This window comes from Triturus cristatus, chromosome 6, assembly GCF_964204655.1.
Source record: "Triturus cristatus chromosome 6, aTriCri1.1, whole genome shotgun sequence".
NCBI classification, from domain to species: domain Eukaryota; kingdom Metazoa; phylum Chordata; class Amphibia; order Caudata; family Salamandridae; genus Triturus; species Triturus cristatus.
Window position 1 is genome coordinate 1,280,629,419 of NC_140589.1, and position 18,146 is coordinate 1,280,647,564.

Here is an 18,146-nt window from a genome sequence, read left to right on the forward strand (position 1 = left end):
GGCGCAAACGGGCTTTCCTCTGGCGCTCCTCCGGCGCTCATCAGGCGCTCCCGCTGCGCGTGACCGCTGCGCGTCCTCATGGCCCGTTTATGAAGGCTCTCCTTCCAAGCGTCTGAGCGCTAGAGCGCTACAACAAAGATGGCGCCGACAAACGGCGCTTCCTCAGCAATCCTCACCAATAATGGCGTCCTAAATGACCCGGGGCCCGCTCTAAAAGCAGTGAGTGACTCGCCAATGCGATATTTTACAGTGCAAGTGGGGGGCGGCGTGTGCGCTCGCGACGCGATTAAAATCCAGGGAAAAATAAACTATATTTAACCTAGATAAGAAATAGGGATTATTATGTTAAAAAGTATGTTTCGCTAGCGCAGCGCGCTTCTGTCCTGCAATGATCGAAAATAGCGCAGTATCACAATGTAGCACGGCAATACCCCAAGGGGCTCCTTGTACCAGTTAAATAATTGGTTAATGATAACCAAAATAAATCCCTATTTACATATGGTTTAAAAGAAGAAACAAATGCAGTGTCTAATCTATGGTAATGACAAACGTTGTTCCACCAGGATTTCAATGAAAGTTTAGTTGAACATTTCCAATTAAGTGAAATCTGCTGGAAAGCTAAGGCCAACATCAAATCAAATAAACCCTTCTCATGTAGAGACAATCCTGATGAATCTTATAAGCTACCTATAAAGAGATTAATGTTAGATAAAGGAGTCTGTACGTTAAAAATAAGTGAGAGGTGCTTCCATACATCCTTCCAAAAGGAAGTGACAGCAGGACAAGAAAAAAGAAGGTGCATCAGATCAGCCAAAGGAGATTGACAGGACCAGCAAACCACATCATTAGAGTGTGAAACTTAGCTATAGATGAGGGTGTATAGTATAATCTGTGATAAAGAAAGAACATGGACTGAGTAGTGGAGGCAGATCTAGAGATCTTGAAAGACCTACCCCATAGTTTGTTCCAAAAATCTATGCTCCAGTCACAGCCCAAATCCGCTTCCCAGGCAGCCTCTATTTTAGATTTAGGGCGAACAAGATCAGGAGAAAGAAGACGTTTATAGATCAAGTAAGCTTTGGGAAATGTAGTTAATACTTTGAGTAGTGGATCTTCCATGGGAATGGGTTCAGTAGAGGATAGAGAATAAAAAACATGTAGGATTATTGCCAAAAGAGTAGAAAACTTGTGCCAGAACTAGCGATGGCATTTAAAGGCATCTTGAAATTGAGGGAAGGATCATGGAGATAAGCCATCAAACATATCCCGAAGCCATATAATCTCCTTAAGACTCCAGGATTTCCAAAAAAGAGGTCTGTTATTGAAGGTAATGAGAAGATTATACCAAAGGGGAGAGTGAAGGAAAGTATTCCTAGAGATAATTTCCAATCGATAATGATGCTTTAATAATGAACACGTGTGTTTAAATAACAAAAGTGAGGTAATATTGACCCTTGTTGAGGAAGCAAGGACTTTCTTAAAAGAAAAGGGTGCAAGTAAGGATCATTCAATTGTGACCCATAAAGGTGTAAAGGGGGAGACTTCAAAAGAAGTCATTTAGAAACTAATTGAAGACAAAAGGCCTTATGATACAGTGGAAAATCGGGGAAATTCACTCCTCCCAAAGATTTAGGTTTACGAAGATGTGCCAAGGAAAGTCTAGATTTTTTATTGTTCCATTAAAATTTAGAGAGGAGGGAGTCCATTTTTTAAAAATAGATATTTGGAATGTGAATGGGAATCATAGAAAAAATATATAATATAATAGGAGTAATCATCATTTTAATAGAATCTAGCCGTCCCCACCAATAAAGAGAGGGTTCCAAGAGGAGAAAAGCTTAGAGATACGAACTAGCACATTCTTCATGTTAATTTGAACTGAATCTAATATGGAGTTGTTAAACCAAATGCCTAGGTATTTGATTTTAGAACTGTTCCAACGGAAACCAGTGGCATCAAAGTGCTGTTTAAAACAAAATCTGGTGATGGGGAGAATGTCTGTCTTGTCAGAGTTCATTTTATAACCTGAAATAAGGGAGAAATCTGACATTTCTTGTAGAAGAGGAGGGATAGACGTTTCGATATGAGATATGAAGAGTAAGATATCATCCGCATAGGCAGATCATTTTAAATGTTGATCACCATATATAAAACCAGAAATAGATGAGTTTTGGCAGATATGCGAAATAAAGTGTTCAAGTGATAAAATAAAAAGGAGGGACGAAAGAGGGCAACCTTGACGTACCCCACGGTGTAAGTTAAACGATTGAGAATCAAGACCATTAACTGCTACGGAAGCTTTAGGAGCTGAAAATAACAAAGATATCAAAGAAATTAATTTAGGACCAAAACCATGCCAATGGAGGGCTTTAAACAACAAGCATTGAAAATGCAATAGGTCTCGCCTTTGATTAAGTTAAAGAAATTTGCTTTGCTAATGGTATTGTATTCTAGCTTTGCATTTAGAGTATATTTGTGATATGTTGTAGTTGTATGTAGTTAGAACTGTTTTGTTAGCTGTGTAGTAGTTTAAAGCATAGCTTTAGGAAAAGAGCAGTGTTTCAGATTTGGGAGGTGAATGAATAGAAGAACAGTATGTGTGTTAATTTCGTATAGTGAGGATTACAATAGCATAAGGCAGATGAAAGGGGAGAGGGGAGAGCAAATATATGCATATATCACAAATATACACTAAATAATGCAAAGCTAGAATACAATACCATTAGCAAAGCAAATGGCTTTAACTTAATCGAAGGCGAGACCTATTGCATTTTCAACGCTTGTTTTTAATTGACATCCTCCTGGCCTCGCTCCAAGGAGGAGAAAAGCAGTTTGAGTACCGTTAAATTAGGCAGTGGTAGCACCTGTTATTCACGATACCTAGAAGCCGTAAAGCGCCTTAGAATACATGTTAATAATGTTGCATAGAACATTTCTGTTATAGTAGGACTGCCTCGAAGGCGAGAGAGGAGTTACGCCAAAGCCAGCTCACAGCAGCCCCAAAGTTGGTGAAAACATACAAATGGCACAGTGCTGAGCCGTACACTGTACAGTTGTTACCACTTCATTAGAATGTGAGGGACAGGAACTTAGTAAATTAACGCCAAGGTCCCAACTTTCCTGGGCTCCCTGTCAGCAATATAGGCACACACTTTCAGCAACATTCAAGTCAAAATGACTTCTTTATCTCTCCTCAAAAATAACAAGCATATGGCATGCGTAAAGCAGCACTCTGCGTCCACTCTCCTTTCTAAAGTCCCTTCCACAATGGGGGACAGGATCTTACAATAAGCCGACACACTCTGTAAAGCACTTTAGCCAAGCTGTGAGCCTCTAAAACCATGTCTACATTCACAGAGAAAGCAGAAACAGATAAAGAACCAATAAGCTGAACCATTTAGCTAAAATCAGTGGCAAGTATGTTAAACTAAAGCCCAGAAAAAGACGCACTTCTAAACACCTGAGAAGAAAATAAATAGCCTCCGTCCACATGCGAGGTCAGTCGACACAAACGCCTCCTGCATTTACACTGGTTAGCAACAAAAAGCAAAGAAAATCAATCCATATTCACTTAAGGACGGTAAATGATAGGCACCCTGGTGTCGCAAAGGAGAGTAAACATGCCGTGGGGGGGCAGGCGCCGGCTGGGTGGAGAAGGGGGGGGAGCGGATGGAGGACTGGGCACAAGCCACTCAGGTCACACATGTACGCCCGGCGGCCGGGGCGCGCCAGGCAGCCTCGGCACACCTACCGTCTTCCTTGTCCAGTACCATCATCTCCAGGGGCAGGTGATGTTTGGTCCCCAACAGGCACTCCACTCCAGGCGGGGGTGAGGTGGTGGCTGCTCCAAAGAACGGTGCCGGCTCCCCCGTGCTCTGGTGAGCTACAGTCGACCAAATTGTCCTGCAGCAGCAAGTGAGCTCTAATTACCCGCCGCTCGTCCAGCTTTTAACCCAGATTGCACTCAGCTACAGTTACACTCCCAAGTGAAGCACTTTGCAATTTCACATGCAGTGTCACCTACTTCTGTGCCTTGGAATAACAAGCATTGCCATAGCCAATATTTGCAATGTTATATGTCTCGCATTTAAATGCGAGACACATACAAACTGCTGTATTTCCCGGCTGCGTTTTAAAAGTGAAAGTGGGCATGCGCTTAATGGAAGCGATTTCCAATCACGAGCCAGCGTTTGCCATAAACCGAACCCTCCCACGTCACGCAAAACAAGATGGCGTCGGCCTGTCCAGATGGGCCTTCCTCAAATTGGACAAGGAGGTAACCAAAAAGCCTGATTTGCAATCACGTGCCACTGTTTACCAGAAACGATGACGCGAGCCAATGGAAAAGAGGGGCAGGGCTTCAAGTCCCTTCTGAATCCGTATCGATTCCAAGTAGCCCCCGCTGAGCGGGCAGCGCATGCACGCTGCATCGCAAGGCGAGACCTAAAAAGAAACCAATTTACTCTGTCAAAAGCGTTCTCTGCATCGATAGAGACTGTAGCAAGAGGGTACGAAATAGAAGAGTCCTTACTTAAAACATTAAAAAATAAACAAGAGTTGTCAGATGTTAATCTACCTTTAAAGAAACCATATTGCTCTAAACCAATTAGTTTCGGTAAAAGAGGCTCAAGGCATATCGCGAGCAGTTTGGCAAAGATTTTATAATCTACGTTTACAAGGGAACTAGGACGATCATTTTTACACTGTTTGGGATTGCGGCCATCTTTATGGATTAAGCAGATTGTAGCATCTTAAAAAAGTACATTGTGCCTTACTATTATTGTGGAAAAATTAAAAAAGTTGTAGAAGTTTTGGAAAAAGAAGATTTGAGAAATGTAGAGAAAATTCTTCCGTAAAGGCATCAGGACCTGGTGTTTTATTTTTCTTAAGAAGATTTAAGGTTTGAGATATTTCTTGGATAGACAGATCAGATTCTAGAGAGCTAAAGTCAAGGTCCACATTAAATGAAGGTGGAACATGATTAAGATATAAGTCAATAGAAGAGGGAAGTGAGGAGGATTCTGGGGTATATAAAGTTTTGAAAAATTCCATGAAGTCATTTAAGATGTACTGGTCTTTGAAAAGGGTTTTCCCATCCGATGAATGAATAGAATCTATCAAAACACGTTCCTTTCGAGATTTAAGATAGTTCACCAGGAGTTTGCCAACTTTATTACATCTGCCTTAATACTGAGCGCTCGTACGGAGTAGAACAGATGAGGCGTTATCAGTAGTTGTTTTATTAAAGTCGAGTTTAGCACAAACAAAATCCTGTAACAAAGATTCAGATTAGGATGTATAGAAATGTTGCATTAGATGTTTAATATTATCTAGCAAAATGTTTTGCTGATTAAGAAAATGTTTCTTTTTCTTGGATATGTAATCTATAATAAAGCCACGAGCTGTAGTTTTAAAAGTATCCCAAAGCAGTGAAGGAGAGGACTCAGGAGATTAATTCAAAGAAAAGAATTCTTCTGTAAAGGAAATGAAAGAGGAAGAGAAAAGTGGATCCTGAAGAAGGGAATTAATAAACCTCCATCTAGAATATTTGGGATGTGAGTGGAGCAAGTCGAAATCAGCAACAACCGGGGCATGATCAGAAATAACAATGGGTTCAATTGAGGAGGAAATAAGGGGTCTGTGTTAAGACAGAAGAAAGAAACATATTGTCCAAACGTGTCAAAGTGCCAAGTGGGGGAGAGAAAAAAGAGAATTCTGAGATGTCAGGGTTACAGAGTCTCCAGGTGTCTACAAGATGAGTCTGAGATATTGTGTTTTGAAATTGTTTGTGGGTCTAGTGGGGGATGAAGCGGACTTCGGATTGTCGATCAAGGAAAGGGCCCATAACTTGGTTACAATCACGACCCAAAATAATAAAAAAATTCTTTATATTGAATGCATTTGTTGTAATATTAGGCCAAAAGGAAGAATCCGGTAGAGTTGGACCAAAAATATTTAAAACTGTAAGATAAATATTGTTAATGAGGAACTTAACTAATAACCATCTACCTTCTGAATCAGTTTCCTTAGAAATAACAGAACATTTCAAACGTTTATGAACTAGAATAATTACCCCATTTTTCTTCATGATCGTATGAGATACTAAGACTAACTGCCTTTTAAGTTTCAAAGCTTCTGACTCTACCAAATGAGACTCTTGCAATAAAACTAAGTCAGGGTTATAAGTAGCTAAATTGGATATTATTCTTTGCCTCTTTATGGGATTAATAAAACCTTTTACATTCCATGAGATAACTTTGAATGTAAATAAAACGAATTAAATATAGAATCACACGATCAACATTAATGCAAAGAAAGAGGAAGAAAAATGAAATGAAAACAGAAGGTTGAAGAATAACGTCTCCAATGAAAACAATAAGAGAAAGGGAAGAATAGAAGAGATGGAACAACTCTGAATGCAAGAAAATAACCATAGATATAAAACAATGGAACTGACAATAATGAAGGAGTATAGGAAGAGCAATAAGCAAAGCCAAAATGTAGAATAAGGTAGATATAGAAACAATTTATAAAGAGGTATATGAACGTCAATAGTAAGAGGAAAGGAAAAGAAAAGAGGAAAGAAATAAATTTGAGATGAAAAATAGACGAACATATACTGGGGGAAAAACAGAAGAAAGATTAAAAAGAGGAGAAAAAGAAGGGGTAAAAAACATTGCCAGAAAGGACAGTACATGTCAAATTGACGACTGTAATACGTACCATTTAAGAGGGGAATGAAGACAACAATAAGGAGTGGCAACAACAAATGAAGATGGCACAACCGACAAGGGAGAAGGTATCACGTCGGGATGCCAACACGACAAATAGGGGTACAGGCAACTGAATTCCAAAAAACCTACAAAGGAATTGAAAAATGAAAAAATGTGAAACAAGTGAGAAAAAACAGAATTAAGGAGCAACCTGTAAGCACAGCAAACATTAGTAGAACAGAGAACAAGATTTGCGTAACAGTCAAGTGACAGAAGAAGGACCAGAAATTTCTATTGACGATGTAGAATGCAAATGGATGAATTACCTCAGGTCTGCAGGATCATCAAATGTGGAGGTGTTGTTCTGAAATGTCACCTTAAAGAGACAAGGATGAAAAAGCCCATATCGTGCACCTAGGGCCAGTATTGTGGGTCGCAGTTCGAGGAAGTCCTTCCGCCATTTAGCCATTGCAGTAGAAACATCTTGAGAAATAAACAAGTTGGCACCAGACCAAACAAGATGCTTTTTAGACTTATTTGCGTTTAGCACTTGGATGAGGTCTGTAAACTGCAAGAAAAGAAGAATCACACCACGAGTTTTTTAGAATTAAATCATTTTTCATTGGCAGAACACATGACAAGAAAAATACATCACGGCAGTGCCTACAACCCAGTGGGCTGGCGAGGTCATGAGCAGGATAGGGAGCGGAGCTTATCAATCATGAATCAACTGAATAGGTGAATAACACAGCATGTCACCTACAACCCGTCTTGGGCCGGCCGCGTTCAACATCTTGCAGTAAGAGATAGACATGTTAAAATAGAAATAGAACATGAACAAGTTCTGAAACACCACATGTGTTTACCCGACAGTGCGACAAGGGCCCACCGTAGCTTGTTTGAAGCGAGAAAGTCTGCGTTTAATAAACAAAATCAAATCAAAGTTAAAAACAAATAACACCCAGGTCCTCCCCAACCCCCTCCACCCCTCCTTCTCGGTGAGCCACCTGTAGACTCAGACAAAGACAAATGGCCCTATATAAAGAGAGTACCCGTCCCCAGGGGAGAAAGTGAGTCCATTAGGGGTCGCACTCCTTAGCCTCCTACCTGGGATCAGCTTCAGGAGCTATAGGTAAGCAGGGCACGTCAGCGCCCAGAATTCTGAGGATAAGATAGTGATGAAAGGAGCCCAGACCTTAGAGTATTCAGATTTGTCCTTAAACAAAGCCATGGACAAGCGCTCCATACCAAGAAGGGACCACAATTGAAGCTGCCATTGAGAATGATCTGGGATCCTATCGGTCTTCCAGCCTGCCAATATAACCTGATGCGCGGCATTCAAAGCCAATGCGATCTGCTTACCTTTGATTAAGCGCAGCGGAAATGTCAATGCGTTGGGGCGTCCTAAGATAGTGTAGCTGGGGAATCTCGGGATAGTAGTATCAAAGGCCCCGTCAATCTCATCAAGGATTCTGTCCCAGTATCTGGTAAGCTTTGGGCAGTTCCAAAGCAAGTGAAGGAGAGTTCCCTGGCTCCCACAACAACGCCAACAGAGTCCATTATTCTGAGAACTCCACTTGGTTAACCAAGCCTGGGTATAATACCAGTAGGAGACAATTTTAAATGCGGTCTCTGTGTGTCCCATAGAATGTGCAAAGTGATGTGCTCTATAAAAAATGTCTCCCCACTCTTTTTCTGAGAGAGTGCGGCCGACTTCTGACTCCCACCGCCTCTGTCCCGCAGTGCGAGCCCCTGTCCCTTCTGATGTGAGGAAGGTGTATAACTCAGAGATGAGCCTGCGGTCGTCCTTTTTCAAAAGAAGCCACTTCTCAAATGGTAGCATCGGTCTGCTGACCAGGGGACGTACAGAGGAGCTGGATGTCTAGTGCAGCAGTTGTGTGTGAAGAAAAAGTTCCGAACCCGCTAGGTTATAATCTTCTCGAAGTTCTTTAAAGGAAATATGGCCCCTCAAGTCGAACAGCTGTCACAGGCGCTTACATCCACCCTCCACCCAGCGTGCACCTACGCATTTACCCATCCCGGGAGGGAAATCTGGGTTGGAGAAAATTGGAGACATGGGAGAAGGAAATGTGGTAAGGTTTGCGCGATAACCACCCTGTCCCAGGCTAACGTGGTGCGGAGGGTGACTGGCGAGGAGTAGAGTCCCCAGGAGCACGCCGATATAGGCAACCAAACCTCCCTCCAGATGTGCCAGCCAGCCACTGTCTGATCCATAAACACCCAGTGCTTTTCCCTCATCGGGCGATTCCATTCCACGAGGTCGCGCAGCAGCGAGGCCTGGTAGTAGCGGGTGAGATTCTTTCTTAGGGCGCTGTAACAGAGTTCTCTGCAGTATGGGCGAGATCAGGCCCCAAATAAAGTGTTTTATCTCCTTTTGGAACTGTGAGAGTGCATTCGGCGGGGGGAGTAGAGGAAGGGTCTGGATAAGATACAGAGTCCGAGGTAGCACATTAATTTTTATTGCGGCCAATCTGCCAAATCAGGACATGGGCAGACGCCACCATTGGTCAAGGTCTTTCCGGATGCATGTGAGTAAAGTAGTATAGTTCGTGTCTGCAGTCCTATCTAGGCTATTATGCAGGACCAACCCCAGATATGTAATGCACCCTGTCAAATTGGGCCTGTAATGTATTCATGGTGGCTGGCTGCGCAGTGAGATTTAGTGCTTGCAATTTCTGCATATTTATCTTAAACCCAGAGACCTGGCTGAAAGCCTGTAGGTCCGCCACGATGGCAGGCATGGAGGTAAGGGGGTGCACCATCGAGAAAATTACATAGTCGGCGTAAACGCTAATAAGATGACGATCAGCCCCAAATGGGACACCTTGCGCCTGCGGGTTGTCTCGAAGCCTCTGAGCAAAGGGCTCCATATATAAGGCGAAGAGCAGTGGAGAGAGAGGTCAACCCTGCCTGGTGCCTCTCTCCACCGAAAAGTCCCCCGAAAGTACGCCGTTGACCCTAACCCTTGCAGTAGGAGCATTATAAATGCTAGCTACCCGTCTACGAAACTTAGGTCCTATGTCGAAGCGCTCTAGCGTGGCGAAGAAATATGGCCAGTGCACCCGGTCAAAGGCTTTCTCAGCATCAACTGCCAGCAGAAGAGCCTCCTCCTTTGACCTATGCACCTTATCAAGTAAGTGGCAAATCCTTTTTGTGTTGTCTCCACACTGCCTGCCCGGGATAAAACCCAACTGGTCCAGGTCGACCAAGCCAGACATAAGAGGGTTTAGTCTGTGAGCCAGGATACTCGAGAATAATTTTGAGTCTATATTTAGCAGGGATATCGGCCGGGATGAGCTACACGCTACCAGGTCTTTCCCTGGTTTGGGGATAACGGAAATTGTCGCCTGGAGCATAGAAGTCGTGAGGGTACCCGTGTCCGTAAAGGAGTTGAAAAGTCGGGTGAGCAATGGTGCTAACTCCGCGCAGTAAGTCTTATAAAAAAGGGCACTAAACCCATCCGGGCCAGGTGCTTTCAAAAGCTTCAGTCGGGCAATGGTGGAGACCACCTCTTCAATTCGAATGGGGGCCTCCAGCCCGTCCGCCTCAGGAGAGGGGTAACCGCAGCGGCGCAGATATATTCAAGAGGGTCGGCGAGGCCTGAGGGCTCGGCGGAATAGAGTTCCGCATAGAAGGCCGCAGCAATATCCGAGTCATCTGTTACCTCCGTCCCCTGGGCCTCCCGAATCACCTTTACCGCTTGGGCCTGTTGCTGGCTGCGGAGGCAATGCGCCAGCATGTGACCACCACTGTTATAACCAACGTAATACTTATGTTTTAGCCATAGCACCGCGTATCCGGCTCTGTCAAGGTCCAATCGCTTCAGTTGAAGCTGTTCCTTTTCCAACTGGTGCCAAACTCGAGGAGTCCCTGTGCGTTTATGAATGGCCTCAAGTTCCTTCACCCGACCTTCAAGGTCGTGACGTTTATCTCGCCTGGTTTTATTATCATAGGCCGCTTTAGTAATGAGAGCCCCTCTCGCTACTAACTTAAGCGCCTCCTAGATGGAGGCCAATGGCGTGGTGCCATCATCGTTGAGCTCTAGGCAGTCAGTCAGTGTACGTCAGAGATCCTCCACCACCTGCAGGGACCGTAGGAGAGAGTCCCGTAAGCTCCAATGCAAAGGAAACAATTGCGCGGGCGGGAGGCACTGTGTTAGGGTGATATGAGCATGGTCCGATAGAGAGTGAGACTCTATGGTAAAGGCCTGGGTACAGGCCCACGCTGCCTGAGTAACAAGGAAATTGTCTAGGCGGGCAAACGTCTTATGGGCAGCAGAGTAGAAGGAGTAATCTCTTTCATCGGGGTGCAAGCTGCGCCATGTGTCTCTAACTCCGCGATCTTCAGGCCACGCCCACCCATTTCCCGCGCCGCCCGTTCTCGGACACGAACGATCCACACTTGTGTCCATAACCAGATTCAAGTTCCCCCCCCCCCCCAACAACCACCAGGGAGTCAGGCGTGCGTAGCACCTCGACCATGGCAGTTATCAGGAACTTCTCTTGGTTTTTATTAGGGGAGTAGAGGGAAGCTATTGTAATAATGTTAGACCCAATGCTTAATCGCAGCGCAAGCAGGCGCCCCTAATCTCTGCCACTGTTCCCACCACCGAACCCCTAAAGTATTTGGAGATCAGGATGGCTACCCCCCTCTTATGTTTCCTCAAGGACCAAAATTGTACAGGAAATGCTCTATGGTGCACGCGGTGCGTATCACTGTGGAGGAGGTGAGGTTCTTGGAGTAGGCACAATTCCCCTTGGGAATTTTCAAGCAAGGATAGCACAGCTGTCCTTTTTGCTGGGTTATTAAGGCCTTTGACATTAAAACTAACGATCTGGACTGCCATCAGGGGGGGAAAACCACTGGTCTCTATGACTACGGAGCAAGGACCAGCTGAGGGGAGCCAAGCTTGTGAGGGACTGAGCATTAATGAGCAGACAGGCAAACCCTGTCACAGGGACGTTGGTTAAAAAACTCACCGGAAGGAGGACCCATCCCACCCAAAAGCCCAAAAACACAAACCCCATAACAATGAAACAACACAAAGACCAACTTGAAAGCTGGGCAGTATTCCAAGGGGACTGCCAAAGGAGTGAGGGACATCTCCAGCAGGAAACAAAGCACCCCCTCCGCCCCCACCAAACCCTCAAGAGACGGTATAACTCCAAAGGCACTTTACCCTCAATCATTAGCGACTTACGATCCCCCTTCTGCGCCTGTCAGAGTCCGGAGAACAGCTGGCCGTCCCTTAATAATGGTAGCCGTATCAGGGTGGAGGTGTTTCAAGTTACAGCGACCTCGAGGCCCACGCCCCTGGGGCCTCCGTGTGCCCCGCTCTGCTGCATGTGAAGGAGGGGCAGATCTTCGAGAGACAGCTTCAATACTCTGCAGGCTTCGGACAGGGAAGGGATCTGATGCAGCTTCCCATCGAGACGAAAGATGAGGCGAAAGGGGTGGCCCCAGGCATAAGAGACATTCTGCGAGCAAAGATGATCAGTGATGGGACGGAAGTCTCTTCGTTTCTGGAGAGTGCTGGCCGTCAGATCCTGGAAGAGCTCCAGGGTATGATCCCGGAAGTGTAGAGGTTGACTAGCGCGGGCCGCCTTGAGAATCTCATCTTTCACAGTGTAATTGTGGACGCATATCAGGATGTCTGCAGGAGGGAGGTTCGATAGACTAGGGGTCCAACACGATGGCAGTGGTCTATTTTGACCGAGGACTCGGCTGGGGTACCCAAGACCGCCCAGAAGAGGTCTGTACATAGCCCACAAGGTCTTCCCCTTCTGCCCCTGTTGGGACCACCCGAACACATATATTGTTGCTCCGTGACCTGTTCTCTAGGTCCTCAGAGTGCATTTTGAGATCCAGCTGCTGTTCCTGCAGCCGCAGGACTTCTTGTTGGAGTGCTGCGATTTCTTCATCTCTCGCAGTCGTGGAATCCTCGAGGGCGCCAACGCGTTCCCCCATCGCGTCCACATCCCTCCTGACCTCATGGAGGTCCGCCTGCAGGTCCGTTTTGATGGCCAAGATGTCTTTCCTTTGTGAGGCAAACAGGGACTCCGAAACTCCCTAGTGACTGCGTGGTCCGGGCCGTCCACTGCGGGCGTCATCCTGGAGCCCAAGGCATCCCCCGCCGATTTCAGGAGACGGTCTCGCACAGATCTATCCGTCTTATTCTTGGCTGCAGCCATCGTGGGGCAAGTGAGCAAGTCCAATCAGGGAACGTGTGGGCCCTCTAGAACACACGTGTGTTCCCGGCCCGCAGCCGCGCCTCTGGTCCCGGCCTGTGTCCCTTCGCAGCCTCCCAAGTGCCACCGGTGGCAGGATGCAGTTGCAGGGGCCACTCCGGGGCTCCCCTGCCACACTTGCGACAGTACGACCTCCTCGGGTCCGGTAGCCAGAGTGATGTCGCCGACCCGCAGTTCAGGCATGCTGCGAAGGGCTGCGCAACAGGTCCAGTCTTCCCTCTCTTGGCACCGGAGGGCCCACTTGTGAGTAGGTCTGGTGTGGCTCCTCTGGCTCCTTCATGTCCACGGGGCCTCTCCTACTTCCACTGCGCTCACACCGCGGGGGCCCCCTGCCCGTCCCCTGTAGTGCTATTTTAGGGCTTCTACACAGCTCCCTCCGCCACCTCTGTCGCCCCTGGGCTCAGCCAAACACTGCAGGCCCCGAATACGCCGCCACCAAAAGTCAGGCGCGTTAAAGGCTACGGCCGGCTTGGGATCAAGGGCTGAGAGCAACAACAACTGCTGCCGGGGCTCTCACCGGGCACTGCCGTACATCAGGGCTGGTCTTGCACACGTCGGGGATTGCCGAGTCCAGCACTCAGAGTGGGCCAGTGAGTGTGCGTGAATGTCCCAGCGGAACAGGCCGTGATGGGGGCTCGTATTCGAGCCTATGCAGTTGCTCGCTGTTGTTCGTCAGGAAAGGGTGCAGGAGCGCGGGGCCACTCACAGTCCTGTAGTCGTGCTGGGTGAGGGCTCCGTCCAGGAGCCTGCCAGTTGAAATAGCGGGAGCCCAATGCGTGAACAAGGCCCTCCAGCGGATTGCGCAGTAGGCCCAGTGACTCCCTGCTCCACTCGCCATGTCCTTGGGGCAATCAGCAGTCTCCCGTTTCAACGCTCTAGGCAAACCAAGCACACCACTGTTCCCAGCTCCCAGGAGCCCTCTACTCACCTTCAAGGGCTGAGTCAGTAGACCCAGCATGTCGCCGGTCTCGCGTGAAGCCCCGGGCTGGCACAGTCACGCTTCAGGCCCAGAGCGAGGCCCAACTGACGAGCGGGGCAGAGCGCAGGCGCTGGAGCTCACGCCGAGATTTCAAAGCAATGCTGGCGGGGAGGCACCCTCCGGGGGCCCGCCAGTGAGAGTCAAGCGGCTCCATCACCTACAACAGATCCACAGAGGACCACGCTTCAGGCGCCAGAGCCGCGGTCCATTCAGGATCGCTCAAGCAGGCAGTCGGGTGGATGAGATGGACCACAGCCCCCTGCCCCAGGCGCTTGACCGCTAGGAAGCCTTCGATGGGCGATTAGTAGGAGTGCAGTAGTCAATGCTGTGGGCCCGGCGGGAGCGGGAGCTCTGGGAGGACACGTCCACTCACACTGCCATTTTTGCCACGCCCCCCCCCTCCACGAGGTTTTGATGGAGCCGACACCGAAAAGAGACAAGGGCCTAATATATGAGCATGCTGAAGTTCAAGTTAGTCGAAAGTGGAAGATCTAGAAGCTTTGGAAAAAAGGAGGTTAAAAAGGCGACCGGATCATTCCCTTCAAGGCCCTCCGGAAGTCCATATAAACAAAGATTGTTCCGTCTGTTCCTTTTTCAAGGTCTTTTTGCTGATTTTTTAAGCAATGAAATATCTTTCTCCAACATCGCTATTTTTACAGCAGCATCCTGGAAATCACTGACACGTTGTTCCACTAAGGATAGCATAGAGTCAATAGATGACCATTTATTATCCATCACTTGTAGCCGAGTATTAGTCTCTTCAATCAATGGGCACAGCGCACGTATTTCCTCCAAAATAGTATCTAATGATACAAGAGTAAGAGGTTTAGGAGGAGAAGGTGGGTCTAGCTTGAGGCGCTTATTAGCTGTAGGCGTTGTCTGCATCTTGGAGATCCACAAAGGCAGAGGTACTGACCTAGAGGTAGAGGCCTGAGCCATCCTCACTGCAGAGAGCAAACAGTCCATGGAAAGAACAGTAAGTGAGGAGTCAGACTTAGAAGTCTTAACAGTGCTGCTTTTATTTGAATGCAGTTGGTTTTTACTTCTGCCCATAGAAAACGTTGAAAAACGCAGACTGGAAAAGAATGCAGCCAACAATAAATATGTATCACCTTCCCCAATCTCTCAATGCCAAGGAGAAACAGGATATGTCCAAAAATTGAGGAGAAAGGTCGAAAACAGGAAAAGAGCGCCACAAACAGTTCACCTCTGAGGGGACCAAAACGACTGGAGCACAAAATGGCGGCCGCAATGCAGGCTCAGAGCTCAGGTCCTCAAAAATTTGTGAAAGCGGTTCAGAAAAGGCATAAAAACGATGTCAATCAAAGCAGGGCATGCTCCGATGGGATAACCTGCCTCTTCCCAGAGCAATTAAGGGCACGGAAGCGGTATAATCATATCGGCATTTCCGAAGCGACATGGAGCTCCGTTATTTAGCGGCCATCTTAGGCGCCGCTGCACGCCCTCTCTGACATATAGCCTTTCAATAGTGAAAAACAAAACTGGCAGTATTTTACTATCTGGACATGTAAAACACACCAGTACAAGTTCTACCTTTCACCTACTCTGCCCATAGGGGTACTGCCCGCCCCGCTCCAGGGGACCTAAACGTCCTCACCCAACACCCCACTCTGGAGAGCTTGGTGGTCCAAGCCTCCACATCCCACGTAAATCCTGGTGCATTCCCAACTGCCTGCCGGATTGGGAATCCAAGAGGCTGGCTATAGACAAGAACATTTATTTTTCCACCAGTCTGGCATTGTGGTTGGTGAACACCACATGCCTTTTGGACCACTATTTCCATGCTCTGTGGGATACGGTTGAGCAGGTGCGGAGAATGGTCCCGGAGGAGGCCTGGGCTGTGCTCTACCAGGCTGTTGCCAACCAGAGGGATGCAGCTAAGTTCACCATTCGATGTGGACTAGACACCACTCACTCACTAGGCAGATCAGTTTTGTCCTTGCGATGTCATGCTTGTTTGCAGAAGCTGTCTTTTCCAAGGATGTCCATACATCATTCATGGACATGCCCTTTGATTACCCCCATCTCTTTATAGACAAGGTGGGTTTGGCACTAGAGCGCTCTAAGAACAGTAGGGCTACAGTCCGGTCCTTGGGCCTTTCCATGGCCCTCGTCACCCTCAATCCGCTTTTCACTCCTTTTGTGGCTACAGGATAGGCGGGTAGTCATGTCCTTACCTGCCCAGACACAGCGGCACGCAAGCTTAACAGCATCTGTGTGGCCGTGGGCACAGCTCCTACTGGCCCTGTGGGTCAGGTGGTCAGTGGTTGGGTCAGTCCATCACCCCACCAGCAGCTGCAGACTCCATACCTTCTTTGTCTGCCCATTTAAAATAGTGGAGGCCCAGTGGGCGGCAGGATTGAACATTGAATGTCCCGCTGGCTGTCCATAACATCAGACAGGTGGGTTTTGCAGATTGTCAGAAGGGGCTACTTCCTCCCCTTCTAGGCTGCCCCTCCTTCGATACCATCTACTTACAACAGGTTGACAGAGGACCACCTGTCTCTTCTCCAACAGGAAGTGATGGCTCTTTTGGCCAAAGGAGCCATTAAGAGAGTGCTGATGGCAGAAGTGGTTCGTTGTTATTATTCCAGCTACTTTCTGGTGCCCAAGAAGAATGGAGGCCTTTGTTCTATCCTAGACCTGTGCTCTCTCAACTTATTCCCCAAGAAGGAGAAGTTCAAAGTGCTCACTCTAGCTCAGGTCTTATCTGCCCTGAAACCAGGAAACTGGATGGTAGTGTTGGACTTGCAGGGCGCATATTTCCATATCCCCGTCCTGCCTGGCCACAGGAGTTATCTACGGTTCACAGTGGGCCATGAGCACTTTCAGTTTGCTGCACTCCCCTTTGGCCTCTTCAACTCCCCTCAGTTGGTCACCAAAGTGATGGAGGTGGTTGTAGCTCATCTGTGGTGCCAGTCTTCTCCTAACTCGACGACTGGTTGTTGAAGGTGGGCTCACCGCAGGCTGTCGTCTCCCACCTCTAGATTACGGCAGACCTCCTGCATTCACTGGGGTTCACTTTCAATGTGCTGAAACACACCTGACTCCCTCTCAGACGCTCCCTTTTTATCTGAGCTATTCTGGACACAGCACAGTTTCAGGCCTATCCTCTCGAACGGCGAGGTCAGGATATTCAGGCTATGATACCGATGTTTCAGTCTCTATCCTGGATTTTGGTGAGACTGACTCTGAGGCTGCTGGGACTCATGGCCTCCTGCATCCTGCTGCTGACACATGCCCGCTGGCATATGCGGACTCTGCAAATGAGACCTGAAGTTCCAGTGGGCGCAGCATCAGGGGAATCTCTCCGACATGTTTCATATCTCGGCGGAAACTGTGAAAGATTTGCAGTGGTGGCTAACCTCGTTTGGGTTAGCGGCAGACCCCTGTTCCTTCCCCAACCAGATCTCACAGTAGTGACAGATGCGTCACTCTTGGGATGGGACAGCCATCTGGGCGAGGTGGAGATCAGAGGACTTTGGTCTCCGGTAAAATCCAGATTCCACATCAACATGTTGGATCTCCTAACGATCCGAATGGCATTAAAAACCATTCTTCTCTCCATCCAGGGAAGGCAGGTGCAGGTGTTCATGTTCAACACTACTACCATGCGGTACTGTAATAAACAGGACGGTGTGGGGTCAAGAGGCCCTGTGTCTCTTAACATGACTGGAACAGCAGGGCATATCCCTGGTGGTTCAACATCTGGCAAGTTCTCTGATTGCCAAAGTGGACAAACTCAGCTGAGGATGTCTACTGGATCACGTCTCCATCCAGAGGTGGTGCAAGGTCTCTTTCTGCAGTGGGGAGAGCCTTGGTTAGATCTGTTCGCCACTGATGAGAATGAGCAATGTCAGCAGTTCTGTGGGCTGGAGTGTCCAAGGCGGCTCTCGCTTTTCACCTTCTCAAGAGGAGCTCAGGCCTCCTGTACGCCTTTCCGCCCATACCACTCTGGCCCTGAGTTCTCAAGAAGAACCAGGCCCAAGTCATTCTTGTGGCTCCCGACTGGGCACGGAGAGACTGGCATCCAGAGCTGTTGAGTGCAGGCTTCGGTCATCTGATCAAGCTGCCCATTCGGGTGGATCTTCTGTGGCAGCAGAAAAGTTTTCTCCATCTGGGAGTGTCAACGCTCCGCCTTCTTGCGTGAAGAATGAGCAGCAA

General features: G+C 47.7%; 1 protein-coding gene and 1 long non-coding RNA gene across 2 annotated transcripts in view; one reads left to right on the forward strand and one right to left on the reverse strand.

Annotated features, from left to right (window-relative positions):
• The window catches only part of PACRG (parkin coregulated), a 1,191,188-nt gene that overhangs the window by 1,022,090 nt on the left and 150,952 nt on the right, over window positions 1–18,146 (forward strand). The window lies entirely within an intron of this gene.
• The window catches only part of LOC146821286 (uncharacterized), a 141,254-nt gene continuing 129,857 nt past the window's right edge, over window positions 6,750–18,146 (reverse strand). The window contains exons 2-3 of the long non-coding RNA XR_014962692.1: window positions 7,040–7,281; window positions 6,750–6,859 (exon numbers count right to left, since the gene is read on the reverse strand). This is a non-coding gene — a long non-coding RNA (uncharacterized LOC146821286). The remainder of the gene's footprint in view (window positions 6,860–7,039; window positions 7,282–18,146) is intronic.